Here is a 22,518-nt window from a genome sequence, read left to right on the forward strand (position 1 = left end):
TTTTGTGTGGTACAATTCAACCCAGAAACAATCCTCACACCAACTGCCGTTCCCATTTTACAGATGAGGAGCCAGGGACTCAGAAAGGGAAAGCAACTTGCTCAAGAGCACCTGAGTAGCAGAGTGTCAGAGGCAGGTTTCTAACTCAGGGCTGCCTGGTTCTCAGGCTTGAGCTTCTCCACTACCTTATACAGTCTTTTTCACATTAGACATCCCTTCCTGCCTCTGCCCTCTCTGTTCATTCCCTTCAAATTACAAGGGAGCAAATTGAGGTCTAGAAAGGGGTAGTGATTTTCCCAATGTCAAATAGAGGGGAAAAGGGCAACAAATTTTGATACTGAGACTTTGAATTGATGTATTTCAATTACAAATTCTTATTAAAAACCTTACCACTCAGCCATGTACAGGGAGAGGGAGAAAGAGTAAGAGAGAGAGAGAGAGAGGAAAAAAGCCTTGGGAATTGGTAGGATCTGGATCTGAGGGCCCTGTGTTTACAACAGAAGAGTTGCCTATGGCATTAGGTCTTCAATTGCTTCCACAGTTTTTCCTCCCATGATACTATCTCTGAAAACAGTGACCAGAAGAGAAAAGAACCAAAGAAAAGGAATTCTTAGAACAGGTCATCTGTCTTCCATCATCTGTCAAAAAGTTGGTACATTGAGGGCTTCATGGTGTACTTAACAAGGAACCCATGCCATAGGTCCATAGACACATCCTCTGTCTTCTTAGCCTGGGAAAGTTCTGTGCATTTTTCTCTAAGAATGTCAGGGTCATCATCATTGGCACTCACCTCGTGATTGATTTTACAAAGGTCACAGCTATGATGAGAGGCTGGAAATGCAGTCACTTATCCCCCTTCCTTGCTGATGGCCATTGACAAGGCTGGTGTAAAGATGGTGTCATGTGTTGAAAACTGGTCACACAAATATAACAGGTTCTAACTACTGAGACCTGTAAATGTTATAAGGAAAAAGAATCATTGTAGGTATGACTAAAGTAAGGATTTTGACACAGGAAGATTATCCTAGATTATCAGGATGGGCTCTAAATGTGATTACAAGTACCCTTATAAAAGAGCACAGTGAGAGATCACACGCAGAGGAGAGGAAATGTTACCACAGAGGCAGAGACTGACGTAGCTACAAGTCAGAGGCAGAGATTGAAGTAGCCACAAGTCAAGGAAAGCCGGCTGCCACCAGAAGCTGGAAGAGTCAAGGAACAGATTCTCCCCAAAGAGCCAAGAGAGAGCACAGTCCTATGCCTTGTTACCAGCTCACTGATACTGATTTCAGATTTCTCATCTCCAGAACTGTGAGAGAATAAATTTCTGTTCTTTTAAGCCACTGAGTTTTGGGGAATTTGTTACAGCAGCCTCAGGAAACTAATACACGTGGTAAAAGATGGATTCCACTAGTAAGTGAGAAAACTCACCCTCCCATGTTCCTGATCTTCTCTGGTTTGTCCAGGTCTTGTCTTGGGTTCATAGTCTGTCCTCCTGGGACCCCACCCCCACCCCCGCCAGCTGCCCTAAACAGTGACTGTCTCCTCTGTCCCAGAGACAACACTTCCTGAGCAGAGGTCTCATCGGCATCCCCTGGGGGTTTCTCATTCATTTTCAGATCTTTCCTAAGCAGGTCTCACCTTGAGGCACCCTCACCTATGACAAATCTCTGCTTCCTGCCCCCAAGTTGTCCCACTGGTTCTACTTCTGCTCTGCCCTTGGTCATCATGCCCGAAGCACTGAGACCTCATCCCTCTTCCCACATGCTACCCTCAGATTTTATCTTTGGCTTCAAGAGATGGTATATTTCTGCATTTCTGTTGTAACATTAATGTTTTCAAACTTCACAGAACTTCTTGGGCCATGGTAAGCTTTCTGGAGAAAATGTTCAATTGAGTAGGGCCACAGGGAGGATAAGTGGGACATGGATAAGAGAATCCAAGGATAGAACAAAGGAAATGGCACAACCTGATCACTCTAGTGATGAAGAAAAAGTCCGAAAGGAGAGAAGGAGCTGCAAGGTCACTTGCCAGCAGAGTAAAGATGAGCAGCCTCAGGTTCGGTAGAGAGGTCATGGAAAGTGGCTAGGGTAGGCCTATCCTAGCAAGTGGGGTCCAGAGCTGCCCTTTGACATGGTGTCCGGTGCCGCCACACTGAAGGAGGCATTGCTGGGCTGGGTGAGGCAAGGTTTGATGAGGTCTCCCCGTCCCACACCACCACCAGCTGTGGTCCCCCTGCAGTAGGTTGAGAAATAACCCTCCAAAGATGTTCAGCTCTCAGTCCTGGAACCTTTTACCTTACAGTATAGGGAACTTTGCAGATATGAGTAAGTTAAGGAGCTCTGGATGGGGAGATTATGCCCAATGTAATCACAAGCGTCCTGACAAGAGAGACACAGGAGGCTCAGAGTCTGTAGCAGGAGATGCGATGACAGAAGCAAGAAGCTGGAGTGGAGTGGAATACAGATGGCTTCTAGATTTTGAAAAAGAGAAGGTAATAGATTCTCCTCTGAAGCCTCCAGGAAGAACACAGCCCTGCTAAGATCTTGGTTTTCGCTTTCTGACTTTCAGAACTGTAAAAGAATAGATGTGTGTTGTTTTAAGCCACTAAATCTGATTTAATTTGTTGCAGTGGCTGTAGGGGATGAATACACCTCCATATAGTGCAGGGAGGGTTGATGGGAGCACATGGGGGCTTTGGACATTTTCCAAAACTTCATGGGCCAAGATATGCTGCAAATGGCAACATCCGTACCTTCTGCGGTGCCCAGGCCATCTCTGGGTCACTCACTCACTTGGTAAAATGCTTTTTATGTTGCCAACAAGGTCATCCACCTAGATGGTGAGGCCAGTGTCCACCCAGAGCCTGTTGGAATCCTCCAGGTTGACAGCATTGTGTATGTTAGCACCAGTGGGACACAGCCATTCCACCTGTCACCAGGTCTCTTAACTAAAGCGTGACCTGCCTCACCCTGGCACTGTGGGGACAATGGGGTCTGTTCTTCTTTCCTGACTCTCACCCAGAGAGAGGAAAGAGAGCCAGGGAAAGCAAGTTCAGGCAGACCGTGGGATGCAGGGAAGGCACTTCTCCAGGCCCAGTCAGCCTGCCAGGCCAGCACCAGCACCCTGCCAATCGTAGCTGGCATCCCAGATGCTTGCAAATCGAAAGTGAAGAGCTAGGAGACCTCTGGCTGCCAGCAGGCTCCATTTCTCCACTCTGTGTTCCATTCCCTTAATAAAAGCAATTTCAAGCTACCACCCTGCAGAGCAATAGCGTAACCGGCCGAACCCTGGCAGTACCATCCTGATTCTTTCATTTGAAGCACATGTTCATTATAGACTTTCTTTCAAATAAATCATATTACTGGCTCCCAAGAGAATATTCCTCTGGGCTCACATGGCAACCCAGGAAACAATAGCACCACAGCCTCTGTGACATGCCAGGTACTCAGGCCTTACTATCAAAAGCTGGAGAGTGCCTGGAATCAGAGCAATGTTCCTACTGTGTTCCTAAAATAATGACCACCGATCTGCAGGTGCATTTTCTGCAGGGAACAGTAATTTGCATGCACCTGCCCTGCTTGAAAGGGGCTGGAACACCACGCTGTAGGACAGCAGGGGGCAGGACAGTGGCTTAGATCCTGGAAAGCTATCTAAGGCAGCCTTCCCAGGCGGAGGTGAGCCAGCACCAGAACACAGAACCTTCTGATTCCAATACCAGTACTCTCTCCACCGCCCATTCTGTACCGCCACTGGTAACCTCAATCCTTTTGCTGAAGGCCCCCAAATTCCAACACGCCTCCTAAGGGTAATCTAACTCTCCAATATCTACCTAAGCTCATGTTAGCTTTTTTTTTTAACCTAATTTTCTAAGTTGATCTAAGGGAGCAGACAGTGATGGGTCCTTTGGCAGGCAGACCTGGGCGGGGCCTCAGTCTCTCGGCAGGCCCAGCCAGAGTTCCTTCTCTTCCACCTCCACTCTGCCTGTAACTGGGTGGGAAATTTAGGCTGAGGTCTTACATCTTCAGGGAAGGGGAGTGAAGCCTCTCTTGGATTCCTATCTTTACACTGAGAGTTGTGGCATCTGGCACTTAACGAAAAGGCACCTTGAGTTCCGTTTGGCTATTGATGCTTGTGTGTAAACCTCTTACCAGGTATTGACACTGGGAGGCCAGTGTAGTTGAGCCCAGAGCCCTTAACAAGTCCTACAGCTCAGGAAATAATGCCATAGGAGGTCATATGGTAGGCCTCGATCAGTAAGTAACTATAATTGAAGGGGAATGAAATCAATTATATATCTTGAGCCGTCCACACATAATTATTTTAAAATCATATCATGGTATTTGGGCATTACTTAAATGACTTGAAAACTGGTCTTGATAAAGCCAGTAAATGCATTTGATTTAGGATTGTGTTGTGGCCAATACTTGTAGGACATGGACAGACCTCTGTGGTAGGCAGAATAATGGCCCCCAAAGATACGCACATCCTAATTTCCAAACCTATGAGTATGTAAGGTTCCAGGGCAAAGAAGAATTAAGGTTACTGGTTACAGAAGGTTACAGGTGGAATTAAGGTTGCTAATCAGATGACCTGAAAAGAGAGAGATTATTGCGGCTTATCTGGAGAGACCCATCATAATCACAGGGGTCCTTAAGTGAAAGAGGGAGGCAGCAGAGGGAGAACCCGAGGCATGGCACCTGAGAACTTGGCCTGACATTGCTGAAGAAAGAGGGCAGGAGAAACAAGTACGAAATGTGAGTGGCCTCTAGAAGCTGGAAAAGGCAAGGACATGTTTTCTCCCTTAGAACCTCCAGAAGGAACGTAGCCCTGCTGACACCTTGATTTTAGCCCAGTGAGACCCATTCAGATTTCTGACCTCCAGAACTATAATATCATAAATGTGTGTTGTTTTAAGCCACGGTGTTTGTGGAAATTTGTTACAGTAGCAATAGGAAACCCTCTCAACCTGAGTTTCTCAACTTCAGAGTTACTGACATTTTGGGTTGGAAAATTCTGTGTTGTGGGGCTGTCTTGTGAACTGTGGGATATTTTGTAGGATCCCTCACCTCTACCCACTAGATGTCAGTAGAAGGTCCCTCCCCAAGTTACAACAACCAAGAATGTCTTCAGACATTGCTTTGAGGGGGAAAGAAAGGGGGAAAATCACCCCTGGTTCAGTACCTCTGCTCTGAACTCACCATGGTTGTCCATTTTAATATGCACTGGCCCTCACACACATGGGATTCTGGTCACTGACCTTTTCTACGTGGATGCTTCTGGATGAGGTCTTTGATGCCAATTGAAAATTAAGTACCACACAAAATCGGCATTAGTCTCTGATGCCTCAGAGTAAGTTTCTATCATTTCAACCAAGCTGGTTTAATGGTGACAGAGAAAAAGGAATCTGAACATGCTATTAAGTAAAGAGAACTGATATCTAAATGGATGCAAGACAAACTCTGCCCACTCCATGCAATGCTCTTTATCATTTAAGCTGGGCTGCAGCACGAATATGAGTAAGATGTGATTTCTGCTCTTAGGACCTCATTGTCTCATAAGGGAGACTCATGTGCAATTAAAAAAACCCAAACTCTCAGTAGAGATTAAAAGGACTGTACACACACCATGGTCATATATTTTGAATCAAGAATCCATGGTCTGGACACAAGCTGTGAGAAAGTATAACAATAGGACCAAATATTTGAAATCAAGACTGCCTCAGAAAATGTGCCCATGCCACCTATAAGAGGCATATGCAGCAACATGGATGGACCTGGAGATTAGCATACAAAGTGAAGTAAGTCAGACAGAGAGAGACCAATATCATATGATACTGCTTATATGTGGAATCTAAACCAAATGATACAAATTAACTGATATGCAAAACAGAAACAGACCCACAGACATAAAAAACAAACTCATGGTTACCAAAGGAGAAAGGCGGTGGGGGGAGGGAGGGATAAATTATGAGGTTGGGATTAACATATACACACTACTGTATATAAAATAGATAACCAACAAGGACCTACTATACAGCATAGGGAACTATACCCAATATTTTGTAATAACCTACAAGGGAAAAGAATCTGAAAAAGAACATATACATATATACATATATATATATATATATATAGAGAGAGAGAGAGAGAGAGAGAGAGAGGGAGAGAGGGAGAGAGGGAGAGAGAGAGGGAGATCATATATGTATATATATATCTGAATCACTTTGCTGTACACCTGAAAGAACACAACATTGTGAATCAACTATACTTCAGTAAAAAAATAAAATTAATTAAAAATAATTTTTAAAGAGGCATATGCAAATTGCTACGGGAAGCTTCCAGAGCAGAGATTCACATGGGCGAAGAGGAGGAGGAGGAGGGGACCACAACCCAAGCAGGAGAAACACGTGCAGAAAGAGGCAGGACAGGAAAGCATATGGCCCACTATGTAGAGTTAATCAGCAATTCCAGATAGATGTGGCTGTTTAAAGATAATTCCAAACATGCATAATACTAAGGTTTAAAAAAAATAGATGTAAGAAGAATAATTTTTATTTAAAAATACATAATCTGTCAAGAAATTTTTCAAGGGTAGGTGCTAAGGATTTAACCTAGATTCTCCTCTCTCCCTAATCACCCATGGTGTAACCCTATGCGAGGTACTTCTCTGTACCTCTGTTTCCACATCTGTAGCCTGGGAATAATAATGTCTACCCTGAGGTGCACTGAAGGAGTCGTATATCTAGACTAAGTGCTTTATAATTGTTCCTATTAATATCACAGAAAGTGTTATTGCCAACAGTGCTTAAATAATAGATAGGCTGCAGTTCACCTGCAGGACTCTTTGCTACAGGGCAGAGTGTTGGGTTTGACCCCATCAGGGCACATGCTGCTGGGGGAGAGACTCAGGACTGGGGAGAGCAGCCACGGCGCGGGGCACTCCAGGACCAGGCACCTGCAGGGGAGGTGTGGGGGAAGATCCAAGCCTTCTGAACCAGAGAAGGATGACTGTGTTTACGACCTCACCTGTGTGCCACATGGTCTCACACGTGTCCCTGCAAGCACTGCACAAGAGCCCTTATACAGAACAGTCACGGAGGACTTCTTAATCTGCTGTCCAGATGGACATTAGGGAGCGGTGGGGCCCCTGGTGAACTTGAGGGGCAGACGTCTTTGGAAAGAGAGAGTCACCCCTCAGTTCCAGCCAATCGGTGTTATGAACATTTTAGCAGATCTCATTTTTAATTAAGAGAAGCTGGAAATCAGAAATTTCAGGGGGGAACTTCCTATGTTTTAAAAAGACAGCTCATTGGTCTGTAAGACAGATTCAGACTATAGACCACCCCTGTGAGACCCCAGGTTAGAGGCTTATGAAATTACGTTTCTTGCCATGTCTTCTGATGTCAGAATACCACCGGCAAGAAGTCTGGGTACTTTTTTTGTAAGACCCTGATGAGCCCCAGAGGAAGAAATTATTTCTGAGTTTCTCTGGAAGAATCTATATATTGATTAAAGTAGTATTACTACCTTAACACCATTTTACTGCTACTTTTACTGCCTCAGCTGGCAGCTCGCCAAACCCTTCAAGGCCAGGAGGCTGGGAGCCATTTGCTATCTTCTCCTGGCCCTCACAGCCAGGTCCTAGAGAATGGATCACTTCAGTGTCTTGTAGATCCATCACTTCCACTGACACTTCAGGTTATGCCATCCTGTTGCTGAAGCCCTGCTGATGTTTCCTAAAAGATACTCATGCATCCACCTGACCAGGTCCTCCTGCACACTCCACTCTGCAGTTACCATCCAAAGTATACATTGTCTGAGCTTGTGTCATGGCCTCACTTGGAACTACTCCAAGGTACCAGCATCAGCAAGTCAAAATCTGAGCTCCTTGGCATTACATACATGTCCAGGGAGTGCTGAATATATACATGTGTCTGAGTGTTGGGGGCAAAGGAAGCTGGGAATATCAGGTAGGGGCCATATTATAAAGAACCTGGAATGTCATGCTGAGGAGTTGGGCTGCATTATATAAGCAATGCAGAGCTAGGGATGGTTTGAAGAGAAAAGAACCTTGTCTGGTCTAAATTTTATAAATCTCAACACTGTTTGCTTCCTTTATAGCGCTTATCACAGTTTGTAATTATTTCATTGACTTGTTTATTTTTTTTCCATATCTCCCATTAAACTTCCAACTATGAGAGGAAAGGAACCATGTGTGTTTTGTTCACATTTATTTCTCTTCTACCCTGTAAGTGCCTGGAATATAGTAGGAATTCAATAAAAAGTTGTTGAATAAATGAGTAAATGAATGATGAATGCAGGAATGAATGAGTAGAAAGAGCACAAAATTAACCATGGCTTCCATCCAACCCATACCTCACCATTGCTATTTATATAAAGACCTTTCAAAAATATGTCAAGATAAGCTGTGTATCACAGTGAAGTTTTGTAATGCAGGATAGAGCAGCAGTGACTGGACATTAATGGTGTGCATTTTTATTGAATATCCGCACAATGTAGAGCAGCAAGTAGTAAGTGATTAAAGGAGTAAGACTTTCAAAAGTGCATACATGCCATAATTAATTGAAAAATCTGCTCACTGTTACTAGGAGCATAAATGCCAAGATTTGGTATTCAACTTGTTCTGTAAGCATGAAATATCAAGAGACGTAGCAACAGACTTTATTCAGGTATGCCTTCTTTTAATTCAAATCGATCAAGTTCTTTAACAATTTGGATATATGCTGAAATGCTATCAGGGGTCTTCTTCGGGCAGTGAGATTTTCTCAATTTTGCAAATTTTCAGTTATAAGCACGCATTACTTAAAAAAATCAGAAAAACAGGATAAACTACAAGGTCCTACTGTATGGCACAGGGAACTATATTCAATATCCTGTGATAAACCACAATGGAAAAGAATATAAAAAAGAATGTATATATGTGTATAACTGAGTCACTTTGCTGTACAGCAGAAATCAACACAACACTGTAAATCAACTATATGTCAATTAAAAAAATTCAGAAAAATAAAACCTTAAGAAATGCTTCCTAAGAAGGGAATCAATTTACTGTGTGTTGTCTTAAGCCCTATAATTGATATTTTTCAAATCCTTTCTATATTCATTTTGATCCGTACAATCATGAATTTTTAGAGTAGGTGGAAATCTTGTAAGATCATCTCATATAGCTCTCCCATGTTTCATGGGTAAAATTTTGACTACCCACTCCCTCCCTCCCCCACTGCATGTAATTCTAATAAAACTGTCAATCGTGGGGATGGGTAGGGTTGGAGGGGAGTGTGGAGATGCTGAGAAACAAGATCCAAACTAAACAACCAGAGAGTAATTTAAATCATTTCTCTAGAAACAATAATTAATCTGGCAGTGTTCACATGACTTAAATGGCCATTCAGATTACTTCTGCTGGGGAGAGGATTATTCTCTCTGTGTTGGCCCTCGAGTTAAGGAAAGGTGTGGATCTAGAATGGCCATTCATATCTTGAATGACAGATGTGCTTGGCCCAACTCCTCGGACTTCCCGGAAAAGTAGTAAGCCAATAAATGACTTTTTTTGCTGAAGGTTGGAATTTATTTTCTGTCACATACATCAGACAGAAATCTTAATAAATAACCACCCATTACTAATGCCATTTGTCCACTTTATTGCATTTATTTTATTTTTTAAAGAAAGGCAGACTGCCACATGCAGCACCACATTTGGATGTGTCTGCAATCTTGGAAGCTTGACTACCCTACGTTTTCCTGCAGATGGACCTGGAGAGCTTGATTGGAGGTTCTAGCAGGGGAGTGCAGCTACTCATGTAGCCTTGACTAAAGGCTGGTTCTCCTCTATAAGTGAAGGTTGTCCTCTTCAACTAAGTGTGCAGCTTTGGGAGGGATGCTTGTGGAGCAGTGAGGGAGGAAGGGGACACCTGCCTAGCCAGTCAGATCAGCCAAATCAACCCTCGTGATCAGTGGGGTGACAGATGTCACAGTCAGATTGCCCTCACATTCTGTCCCCTTTATTAAGGCCTCCAAGACGAGGACTCCAAAATATTCCTGAGTCTCCTATCTCTATGATTTTTTTCCTAATAGTCAGAGAAATAAACATTTGCTTATGTTGAACTTAAACTTTCTGCTACAATTTTAAGTTAAAGACTTTTGCTTCTACCTGAGATAGAGTGAAAGGAACTGGATTTACTCTCTTACTGAAATAACAACAAAGACGTAATATATGAAAAAAAGATTTTTAAGTCACTGGATATTAGGCAATGACGGACAGTGATCCCAGAGATAGCTAACTAATGAGGTGAGCCCTAGAATTGCCTCAGATTACAGCCTTGAGAGAGTTTACAGTCTGCAGCCTATGAAGGGGGAAGCCAGAAAGAGGATCATGGACTCCCTGAACTAAGAGTCTGGGGAGGTGAAGGAGCTTGAGCTTGCAAGACAGAGTACCAAAAAGGAGAGAATTGCTCAGAGGGTCATCTGTAGAGGTTCCCTGGGTATTCAGCACAGTACTGATAAGCATAGACACTTAAGGAAACTACCCAATGCTGGGGGCAAACCATCTTGAAGGATTAGAGAACAGTGCCCAGTGCTCACACAGGACTGTGAATAGTGACTGTTTCTACCAGCCAGAGAGAAAAACACATAATTCATACATATTGGGTAGAGTACCCAGGAAAATCGTGTAGTAGAGAATAAATGGTCCTAGACTGAGCACAGCTCTGAACCCACCTAAAAAAGTCATAAAAGCAAGACATATAAGATCTGTTTCAAAGTAACTTAATTGCATCACAGAACAAAGTTCAAGGATATTTATAGGAATATAAAAATAATCAGCACCAAACAGGATGAAATTCACAATGTTTGGCATAATCAAAGATCTTCAGATATGCAAAGAAGCAAGAAATCATGACCCATGATGAGAAGATTAATCTATCAATAGAAACTGACCCCAAACTAACATAGATAGTAGAACAAGCAGAGAAGGACATTAAATCATTTATTAAAATGTATTTTACCCAATATGCTCAAAAGTTCTGGAGAGACATGGAAATATTTTTTAAAGACCCACATAGAAATTCAGGGCATGAAAACTATAATGTCTAAGATGTAAAGTACACTGAATGGTATTCACAGCAGATTAGACATTTCAGGGAGGAAGATTAGTGAACTTAAAGGCACAGCAATAGAAACCATCTGAAATGAAACACAGAGAGTAAAAAGAATCCCTCCCTCCTGCCCCCCCACCCCCCCAAAAAAATCAGTAAGCTGCAGGACAATTACAGGCAGCCTAAAATGTAAGTAGCTGGAGTCTCCAAAAGAGACAACAGAGAAAGGGGTATGGACAGAAAATTTATTTGAAGAACTAATGGCTTAAAATTTTCCAAATTTGATGACTACTATAAACCCATGGATCAAAGAAAGCTCAATGAAGCCCAAGGTCAAGAAACATGAAGAAAACTATACCAAGACCCATCCCAATCAAATTGCTAAGAAGCAAGTGAGAAAGGGCAAATTTTAAAAGCAACCAGAGAATTCTGACATATTACATATGGAGGAATAAAAATAAGAATTACAGCAAATTTCTTCTTGGAGATGGTGAAAGCAGGAAGACGGTGGAGCAACATCTTTAAAGTACTGAAAGAAAAAACTGTCTACCTAGAATTCTTCACTCTGTAAAACTATATTTCAAAACAAAGGAAAAATAAGACCATTTCGGTCATACAGAAGCTGAAAGAATACCTCACCAGCAGACCTGCACCACAGGAAGTGTGAAGGAAGTCCTTCCTGTAGAAGGAAAATGATACCAGGTGGAAATCCTGAGCTACACAAAGGCATGAAGAGCAAACATGGAACTGAGCAAACATGTAAGATTTTTTTTCTTATTATTTAAATTTCAAGTCATTCTACCTTTAATTGGTCCTCCATGACCTCCAACTCTTCATTAAAGCCCTTCATATAAGTGAATATCAGTCAACTTGCCTTTTATCCAGCTCTCCTTCTAACTTCACATCCTCATTTCTATTGATTTTTATTCTCATGGGACTCACTTTCTTTACCTTCAGGACTGGTGCTGCTCTGCTTTATACTCCTCTAGCTTCTCTCCACCTTCCTGAACTGTGTAACTAAATGTCCAGAACAAGTTTCATTTAGTACCAATAAAGTCATAAGTGGCTTGACTGCCACCTCCTCCACTAAAGGGCTTTAAATTGCTTATGAGAACTTGCAGGTTATCCTTGTCCTGGAAAGTCATTGTGCATATTGGCATATTAAAGGTTCTGAGAAGGTTATTACTGAAGTGTTCTAAGTCATTTATTCCAGCATTTCCCCAACTTATGGACACATAGGACCCTAGGAACACAATTTGAAAATTATTGTTCCCATTCAACATCCTCATTTTATAGGCGAGAAAAAGTTCAGAGAAGTAATTTGCCCAATAACACACATAATGTTAGTGTCAAAGTGGAAACTAACACTTAAGTCTTCCAGAGTAAGTCCAGTGTTCTTTCCTCAGCATTCACTCAGAAATCTTGGAATTCTTGAAACTTTCCTTAGGAATTTCCTATCCTTCTATAACGAAGCAGGATCCTATGGGGCCTGGGACAGACCCCTCCCCCATATCCTCTGCTTTAGTTCCTCTCTGAAGTACCTAGATAACAGTATCTGATGCACATTTCCTGAGTTGTTTTACAGATGCTAAAACCTCTGCCACGTGGAAGAAGTAAACCACTTGAAAATCAGGGAGCACATAGCCCCCAGGCCTACTGGTACCTGAGGACTGAGAACCTAACCCCTGTGACACCACCGTTACCTCACCACCAACCAATTAGACAACTGTGCGCAAGCTAATCACATACCCTGCAACTCGCCTCCCTCACTTTGCCTTTAAAAATACCTCCCTGAAACCCCTCGAGGAGCCCGGGTCTTTTGAGCATGAGTTGTCCTGGACTTCACATCTGGCACCTTAGGATAAATGCTGCACTTTCTTTCACCACAACCCAGTGTCAGTAGGTTGGCTGTATTATGCCAGCAAGTGGACCCAGGTTTGGTTCGGTAACACCTCCAAAACCAATTTCACAGCTTATAACTTTGCCTTTCACTCCAAAGGATTTTTCCCAGCATAAAACTCTACAGCTCTAGGAGTCAGTGGATGCCTGGGCATTTGGTTAGGAATCAAATTTTCAGATCATAAGCCTCTGCAGGGAGTGCAAGGTCGTTGTGAAAATACCATGTGAAAAGGCAATGCTGTGCGTTCTCCAAGGTGGCGATTCTACTTGGAATTAGCAGCCACTTCTCTGTCATCACTTAGTCATTTTCCTGTTCATCTCAGAAGGCATCCCTAGCTCTGCAGGGAGTGACAGATGCTGTGCTGAGCAGAGCTCCCGGCCCATCCATCTCAACCAGCCAGGCCCACTTTAAGCAAAGGCTGAGTGAAAGGGGCAGATGTGGGAGCCAGACTATTTTGACAGGAGATTGATTTTCTCCTCCCTTCCCCCACAAAGCTTTTTTCCCTCTCCTTATGTTTGGATGAATTATTCCTACTCTCAATGAACAGCAAAGAGGAACAGCAAAAAATTATTCTGGGGGGGTTGGGGAGACATCTGGGAGGAAAAGCACAAAAATAAAACCTCAGAGGTTTTCAGTATTAAGAATGGTTAGGGCTTCCCTGGTGGCGCAGTGGTTGAGAGTCCGCCTGCCGATGCAGGGGACACAGGTTCGTGCCCCGGTCTGGGAAGATCCCACATGCCGTAGAGCGGCTAGGCCCGTGAGCCATGGCCGCTGAGCCTGCACGTCCACAGCCTGTGCTCCACAAAGGGAGAGGCCACAACAGTGAGAGGCCCACGTACCGCAAAAAAAAAAAAAAAAAGAATGGTTAGTGATTAGTTCCACCCTGATTTGCTGATCTGTGCTCAGCACTATGATTAAGGGAAGGGAAATGGAGGGAGAATTGTTTTGTTTATGATTTATTTTATTTTATTTATTTATTTTTGGCTGCATTAGGTCTTCGTTGTTGCTCATGGGCTTTCTCTAATTGCGGCGAGCAGGGGCTACTATTCGTTGCACTGTGCGGGCTTCTCATTGTGGTGGCTTCTCTTATTTCAGAGCATGGGCTCAAGGGCATGTAGGCTTCAGTAGTTGTGGCACGTGGGCTCAGTAGTTGTGGCGCACAGGCTTACTTGCTCTGCAGCATGTGGGATCTTCCCGGACCAGGGATCGAACCTATGTGCCCTGCACTGGCAGGCGGATTCTTAACTATTGCGCCACCAAGGAAGTCCCAGAGGGAGAAAGTTTTTAAGGTGTCTGCTATTTAAGCTTGACAGGGAATTCTTTTCAAAGAGATTCCTGATCCTCTGGTTGGGAAAAATAACCTAACAGAAATGTTTGGTTATGAATGAGAAGCCCCCTGGGAATAGATAACCTAGATAAGAAGGTTAGAGAGAAAAGAATTGAAATCAGGATCTCACAGAGATATTAGCACTGCCATGTTCACTGCGTTCATAATAACCAACTTGTGGAAACAACCTAAATGTCTATCAACAAATGAACGGATTTAGAAAATGTGGTATATACATACCATGGAATATTATTCGGCCTTTTTAAAAAGGAGGAAATCCTGCTATATGTGACAACATGGATGGACCTTGAAGACATTATGCTAAGTGAAATAAACCAGTCACAGGCCCAATACTGCATGATTCTACTTATATCACGTATCTAAAATAGTCAAACTCATGGAAGCAAAGAATAGAATGGTGGTTGCCATGGGCTTGTGGGAGGGGGAGATGGGGAATTACTAACCAACACGTATAAGTTTCACTTAACCAAGATGAAAGAGTTCTAGAGAACTGCTGTACAACATTGTGCCTACTGTTAACAATACTCTATTGTACTCTTTAAAATTTGTTAGGAAGGCAGATCTCATGTTAAGTGTTCTTACCGCAATTTTTTAAAAAAAGGGTTAGGCAATGAGGAGATAAATTGCTCTGCGCAATGAAGGGGAACTTAGGATTTGACCAGAGGGGGCTCACTAGTGGCTGGAAGTGGGGGGCTGTTGACCAGAGGAGGAAGGAGAGTGAAACAGAGCAAGGACAGCATCCAGCAGCCCGGCAGAGGGCAGGGCCAAGGGAGGAAGCCTAGCCAGTGAAACATTTCCCGAGGTCTTAATGGGAGCACAATGGCAGCACCACCACCCAGGCCCTCCTTTCACCCCAGACCTCAGGGGAAGTGTGTGATGTGGTGGCTCTGGTGTCTGGCCAGCCGTGTTCAGGGGCTTAAAGGAAAAGAGCTGCCTGCTGAGTTCAGGGTGAGGAGGAAAGAACAGCGATAGGAAAGAAGATGAAAGAAGGTGTTGGTGTGATTGACAGGCCAGCGAGGTGAAACAACAGCAGGTGGGAAGAGATCCCTAGATCATTTTTATTCTTATGTTAAATGGAAGACTGAGCACAGAGAGCTGGCAGTAACTTGGTCACAAAAATTAGATCTCATTTAAACCTCATACCCAGGCTACGAAGAATCATTATTCCTACTTTACGGACTTGAAAACAGAAATTTACAAAGGTTAATGTGTTGCCTAAGATCCCTTAGCCTTTTCCAGAGAATGGCAAAGCCAGGCTGCATGCCCTGATCTGACCCTCAGCAGCACATGTGCTCCTAACCAGTGTGCTTGGGATAAAACTTGCACGTCCCTGAACTTAATTCTGGCTCTCCTTGACAGCAGGGAGTGTGACTTATTTATTCTATGATGATTTCCCAGTGCCTGGCATACAGCAGGTACTCAATATATGCACGTTAAACTGCAAAAAAAAATGAAACTAAATCCTACAATTTCTGTCATGGAGAATATTCTCCAGATACTCAGAAGTTAATTAGTTTGCCTGAGATCACATAGCTAAAACGTGACCCAGATCTGCCTCAAGTAAACATTTCCTGAGGACCTTCAGCCAACCTCCCAGTGGCCCTTTGGGGGCACCACAAAGCCCCCCAGCCTGCCACACCTGTGCTCCCGGCCAAGCTAAAAGGTCCCAGCGCTGGGGTGAGTTGGCTTTTGCACAGCACCTCCTTGGGTAGGGAGTGTCTCGCCAATTCTTTACCACCCAGGGTAAGATTCCAAAAGTCAGGGGGAAACAGCAAGCAATGGGAGGCTGGGTGAACGGAGAAATCAATAAAGGAGGCTATCGTGCATTTAAAAAAAAAAGCTTTGCACACAGACTATGAATGATAAGGCCTCCTGACTTCAGGAAATTGATTCTTGGCAGAAATCTTTTCTCAGCATGATTCTTCTGTTACCATAGGGATCTTTTGGTGCTAAAAAAAGGTCTTTGGAGTAAACAGGGAACCACAATAATCATTTGCACAAATGCAAAGTGAATGTTTAGTCACCTGGAACCAGAAATAAATTCTGTATAAGTATCAAAAACACGAAGCAAGGGGCACGAAGACACACTTAACTAGAAACCCCAGTGTGCCCTTGTGTGTGCCAGTGCACACAGGAGTCTCTTTCACTCTCCAGTGTGGTGCCTTCCTGCCTGGGTGTGGGGAGGCTGATGAGGCCACATCATTTCAGCCTCCTTATCCACTGCCATCATAGGTAGGAGGCAAAGGAGGGAACGGGCATTTATTACACTTTGACTACAAAACTTTTACATACAATACCTCATGTAATCTACATAACAGCCATGTGAGACTGGCATTATTTCTTATCCCCACTTTACCCAGGGGGAAATTGGGCTTTCCAGAGGTAACTGACTCGGTGCTTGTAGAGCTGAGTGTCAGAGTCTGGATTCCAACCTCATTAACTGTGTTCCCAAGGCCAAGGCCGTGTTCTTCCTACCACACCAAGGTGAATGGGGTGCCTCGGGCTAGGCCCTGGGGAGCAACTTTCTAATTTCAGCTTTACTACTGAGTACTAGCCCCAACTGGGGCAAGTCACTTCCCCTCTCACAGCCTCAGCTTCTCCATTTATAAAAAGATGTTGACTTCAACCTTGCCAGCACACACTTTCTTCTAACAGCCTGTGGTTTTGGAACCCAGCAGAACCTTGTGCCCCCAGCCCCCCTCAAGTACAATACAAAGACCGCTCCATGTCTCCTGTCTCTTGTTTGTAGATAAGCTGAAATCTCCCACGCCTCCGAGTCAAAAAAAAAGCAGGCTTAAGCAGTTAAGGATTAGGACAGTAGAGTCACAGACCCACTGTCTGATTCAGTTGTTTTACAGGTACTGTAACCACCCTCAGCAGGAAACCCCCTTTGCTTTGTCATTTTTTTTTATATGATTTTTTTAAACATCCTTATTGGAGTATAACTGCTTTACAATGTTGTGTTAGTTTCTGCTTTATAACAAAGTGAATCAGCTATATGTATACACATATCCTCGCATCCCCTCCCTCTTGCGTCTCCCTACCGCCCTCCTTATCCCACCGCACTAGGTGGTCACAAAGCACCAAGCTGATCTCCCTGTGCTATGGTGGCTGCTTCCCACTGGCTATCTATTTTACATTTGGTAGTGTATATATGTCAATGCCGCTCGCTCACTTCATCCCAGCTTCCCCCTCCCCCTCCCCATGTCCTCAAATCCATTCTCTATGTCTTTTTTTTTTTTTTTTAGATTCCATATATATGTGTTAGCATACGGTATTTTTCTCTATCTGACTTACTTCACTCTGTATGACAGACTCTAGGTCCATCCACCTCACTACAAATAACTCAATTTGGTTTCTTTATATGGCTGAGCAATATTCCATTGTATATATGTGCCACATCTTCTTTATCCATTCATTTGTCAATGGACACTTAGGTTGCTTCCATGTCCTGGCTAGTGTGAATAGTGCTGCAATGAATATTGTGGTACATGACTCTTCTTGAATTATGGTTTTCTCAGGGTATATGCCCAGTAGTGGGATTGCTGGGTCATATGGTAGTTTTGCTTTTAGTTTTTTAAGGAACCTCCATGCTGTTCTCCATAGTGGCTGTATCAATTTACATTCGCACCAACAGTGCAAGAGGGTTCCCTTTTCTCCACACCCTCTCCAGCACTTACTGTTTGTAGATTTTTGGCCATTAATGGTCATTCTGACCGGTGTGAGGTGATACATTGTAATTTTGATTGGCATTTCTCTAATGATTAGTGATGTTGAGCATCCTTTCATGTGTTTGTTGGCAATCTGTATATCTTCTTTGGAGAAATGTCTACTTAGATCTTCTGCCCATTTTTGGATCGGGGTGTTTGTATTTCTGATATTGAGCTGAATAAGCTGCTTGTATATTTTGGAGATTAATCCTTTGTCATTAGCTTCGTTTGCAAATATTTTTTCCCATTCTGAGGGTTGTCTGTTTTGTCTTGTTTCCTTTGCTGTGCAAAAGCTTTTAAGTTTCATTAGGTTCCATTTATTTATTTTTATTTCCATTTCTCTAGGAGGTGGGTCAAAAAGGATCTCGCTGTAATTTATGTCAAAGAGTGTTCTTCCTATGTTTACCTCTAAGAGTTTTATAGTATCTGGCCTTACATTTAAGTCTTTAATCCATTTTGAGTTTATTTTTGTGTATGGTGTTTATTTTTGTGTATTGTGTTCTAATTTCATTCTTTTACATGTAGCTGTCCAATTTTCCCAGCACCACTTATTGAAGAGGCTGTCTTTTCTCCATTGTATATTCTTGCCTCCTTTATCAAAGATAAGGTGACCATAGGTGTGTGGGTTTATCTCTGGGCTTTCTATCCTGTTCCATTGATCTATATTTCTGTTTTTGTGCCAGTACCATACTGTCTTGATTACTGTAGCTTTGTAGTATAGTCTGAAGTCAGGGAGCCTGATTCCTCCAGCTCCGTTTTTCTTTCTCAAAACTGCTTTGGCTATTCAGGGTCTTTTGTGTTTCCATACAAATTGTAAAATTTTTTGTTCTAGTTCTGTGAAAAATGCCATTCGTAGTTTGATAGGGATTGCAATGAATCTGTAGATAGCTTTGGGTTGTATAGTCATTTTCACAATATTGATTCTTCCAATCCAAGAACATGGTATATCTCTCCATCTGTCTGTATCATCTTTAATTTCTTTCATCAGTGTCTTATAATTTTCTGCATACAGGTCTTTTGTCTCCTTAGGTAGGTTTATTCCTAGGTATTTTATTTTTTTTGTTGCAATGGTAAATGGAGGTGTTTCCTTCATTTCTCTTTCAGATTTTTCATCATTAGTGTATAGGAATGCAGGAGATTTCTGTGCATTAATTTTGTATCCTGCTACTTTACCAAGTTCATTGATTAGCTCTAGTAGTTTTCTGACGGCATCTTTAGGATTCTCTATGTATAGTATCATGTCATCTGCAAACAGTGACAGCTTTACTTCTTCTTTTCCGATTTGGATTCCCTTTATTTCTTTTGCTTCTCTGATTGCTGTGGCTAAAACTTCCAAAACTGTGTTGAATAACAGTGGTGAAAGTGGGCATTCTTGTCTTGTTCCTGATTTTAGAGGAAATGGTTTCAGTTTTTCAACATTGAGAATGATGTTGGCTGTGGGTTTGTCATATATGGCCTTTATAATGTTGAGGTAAGTTCCCTCTATGCCTACTTCCTGGAGAGTTTTTATCATATATTGGTGTTGAATTCTGTCAAAAGCTTTTTCTGCATCTATTAAGATGATCATATGGTTTTTATCCTTCAATTTGTTACTGTGGTGTATCACATTGTTTGATTTGTGTATATTGAAGAATCCTTGCATTCCTGGGATAAACCCCACTTGATCATGGTGTATGATCCTTTTAATGTGCTGTTGTATTCTGTTTGCTAGTATTTTGTTGAGAATTTTTGCATCTATGTTCATCAGTGATATTGGTCTATAGTTTTCTTTATTGGTGACATCTTTTTCTGGTTTTGGTATCAGGGTGATGGTGGCCTCGTAGAATGAGTTTGGGAGTGTTCTCCCTCTGCTATATTTTGGAAGAGTTTGAGCAGTACTGGCATTAGCTCTCCTCTAAATGTTTGATAGAATTCATCTGTCCTGCGCTTTTGTTTGTTGGAAGATTTCTAATCACAGTTTCAATTTCAATGCTTGTGATTGGTCTGTTTATATGTTCTATTTCTTCCTGGTTCAGTCTCAGAAGGTTGTGCTTTTCTAAGAATTTGTCCATTTGGCATATAGTTGCTTGTAGTAAACGCTCACGATTCTTTGTATTTCTGCAGGGTCAGTTGTTACTTCTCCTTTTCCATTTCTAATCTTGTTGATTTGAGTCTTCTCCCTTTTTTCCTTGATGAGTCTGGCTAGTGGTTTATCAATTTTGTTTATCTTCTCAATGAACCAGCTTTTAGTTTTATTGATCTTTGCTATTGTTTCCTTCATTTCTTTTTCATTTATTTCTGATCTGATCTTTATTATTTCTTTCCTTCTGCTAACTTTGGGGTTTTTTTGGTTCTTTTTTCTCTAATTGCTTTAGGTGTAAGGTTAGGTTGTTTATCTGAGATGTTTCTTGTTTCTTGAGGTAGGATTGTATTGCTATAAACTTCCCTCTTCGAACTGCTTTTGCTGCATCCCATAGGTTTTGGGTCATTGTGTTTTCATTGTTATTTGTTTATAGGAATTTTTTGATTTCCTCTGATTTCTTCAGTGATCTCTTGGTTATTTAGTAGCGTATTGTTTAGCCTCCATGTGTTTGTATTTTTTACAGTTTTTTCCTGTAATTGATATCTAATCTCATAGCATTGTGGTCGGAAAAGATACTTGAAACAATTTCAATTTTCTTAAATTTACCAAGGCTTGATTTGTGACCAAAGATATGATCTATCCTGGAGAGTGTTCCATGAACACTTGAGAAGAAAGTGTATTCTGTTGTTTTTGGATGGAATGTCCTATAAATATCAATTACGTCCACCTTGTTTAATGTGTCATTTAAAGCTAGTGTTTCCTTATTTATCTTCATTTTGGATGATCTGTCTATTGGTGAATGTGGGGTGTTAAAGTCCCCTACTATGATTGTGTTACTGTCTGCCTTGTCACTTTAGCAAAGCTATATTGTAACTAAACTTCGTTTCAGGCACTCCCGTGCTCTGCTCATCTCCAGCCCTAGCACACTTTTCAAATCTTCTGATCACACGATATGTTGCCTAGCCTGTTGGTTCTTTCTGTAGATCAAAGAAGTAGAAATGAAGAATAAGTAATTAACAGATGACCAGATCTCTTCCCTAGCTTCACCTTCAGTAATCTTGAGAACAAAGTGTGTGAACAAACTGTTTGAACAAGATAACGTCTAGAGGAAGATCACAGGAGGACGAGCCTGCACACAATGGGTGGGGGGTGGGGTGGCGACTCCACTGACCCCGTATCTCAATGATTAACTGAGATTCCTTCCCCTTTTCCCTTTAAAACTTTCATGGCCGAGCAGAATCTTCATAGTTGGTTTTGGGGGACACAGGTCTGCCTTCTTCCCAGATTGCTGGCTTTCTGATTAAAAGCAACTTTCCTTTCCACCACCAACTGCATCTAGGGTATTGATTTTTGAGCAGTGAGCAGCTGGACCTGAGTTCAGTAACAGATTTTATCATCCTTAATGGTTGCTGCTGGCCTTTTAAATGAGACACCTGTTTCCCTTCTCCCTCTGTTCCCTTCATATTGAACTGAAGGCCAATGGTATGCCAGGCACCAAGGGAAATATTATTTACAAATTGTGATTGCCAGAGAAATTGAGGATTTTCTCTCAACAACCTGCCACACCTATGATGGGCTCTTCTTTTCATGTGTATTAGTATCTGAGAGTGTCTATTTGTTTTTTCAATATTGAATATTTTTTGAAGAATAATTATAAAATATGCATAAAGTATAAATAATTATAGTAAAATCACATCCATGTACCCACTATCGCATTTCAAAGAAGAACACATACACTTCAACTTTGAAGACCCCTTTGTGCCTTCCATCCTCTGAGAGACAGTCACTAATATAATTTTACTTATAATTTACTTGTTTTTCTTCATATTTTACCATGTTTTAATCCCTTAAAAATGTGTTGTTTAACTTTACATGTTATTGAACTTTCTCTAACTGAACTCACATCACATGCATTCTTCTGCAAATTAGTGGGGGTTTTTTGGCTTAATATTTCCCCAGGAGTCATCCATGTTGTTGCCTACAGCTGTTTTAGTTTTACATATTCAATAGGACACTGCTGGATGACTATACTTCAATGTCTTTATCCATTCTATTTACTCCAGACACATGTGCAAGTGATTTCCTGATTTTCTGCTGTTATGAACACTTGGCAGTAAATATCTTAGGCATGTATCCTGATGCACATGTAGGAATTTTTCTGGGGTATAAATCTAAGGCATGGAGAAGTTGGGTCTTAGTATGTATAATCTCAGATTTATCAGGAAATGCCATTTATTTCCAAAATAATTACCCTCTACTGGGAAGGAAAAAGACTTCGTGTTGTCCCACCCTTTTCCTAGTACATTAAAATTTTAACCAATGTTGCAAGTTATAAATGTTGTCATTGTGGTTGCATTTTGAATTTCCCTGATTATGAATAGG

The 22,518-nt window shown here is 42.0% G+C and overlaps 1 protein-coding gene across 8 annotated transcripts in view; it reads right to left on the bottom strand.

Moving 5' to 3' along the window:
- The window catches only part of DPY19L1 (dpy-19 like C-mannosyltransferase 1), a 242,178-nt gene that overhangs the window by 117,387 nt on the left and 102,273 nt on the right, over window positions 1-22,518 (bottom strand). For 6 of the 8 annotated variants that reach the window (XR_011246604.1, XR_011246603.1, XR_011246602.1 and 3 more), the window contains one exon: window positions 791-951. The exons of the other annotated variants lie outside the window; for them this stretch is intronic. The gene's annotated coding sequence lies outside the window, so the exon portion shown is untranslated. The remainder of the gene's footprint in view (window positions 1-790; window positions 952-22,518) is intronic. 8 annotated transcript variants of the gene reach the window in all.

The sequence above is a fragment of the Delphinus delphis genome, chromosome 9 (genome assembly GCF_949987515.2).
Source record: "Delphinus delphis chromosome 9, mDelDel1.2, whole genome shotgun sequence".
In the NCBI taxonomy this organism is placed as follows: domain Eukaryota; kingdom Metazoa; phylum Chordata; class Mammalia; order Artiodactyla; family Delphinidae; genus Delphinus; species Delphinus delphis.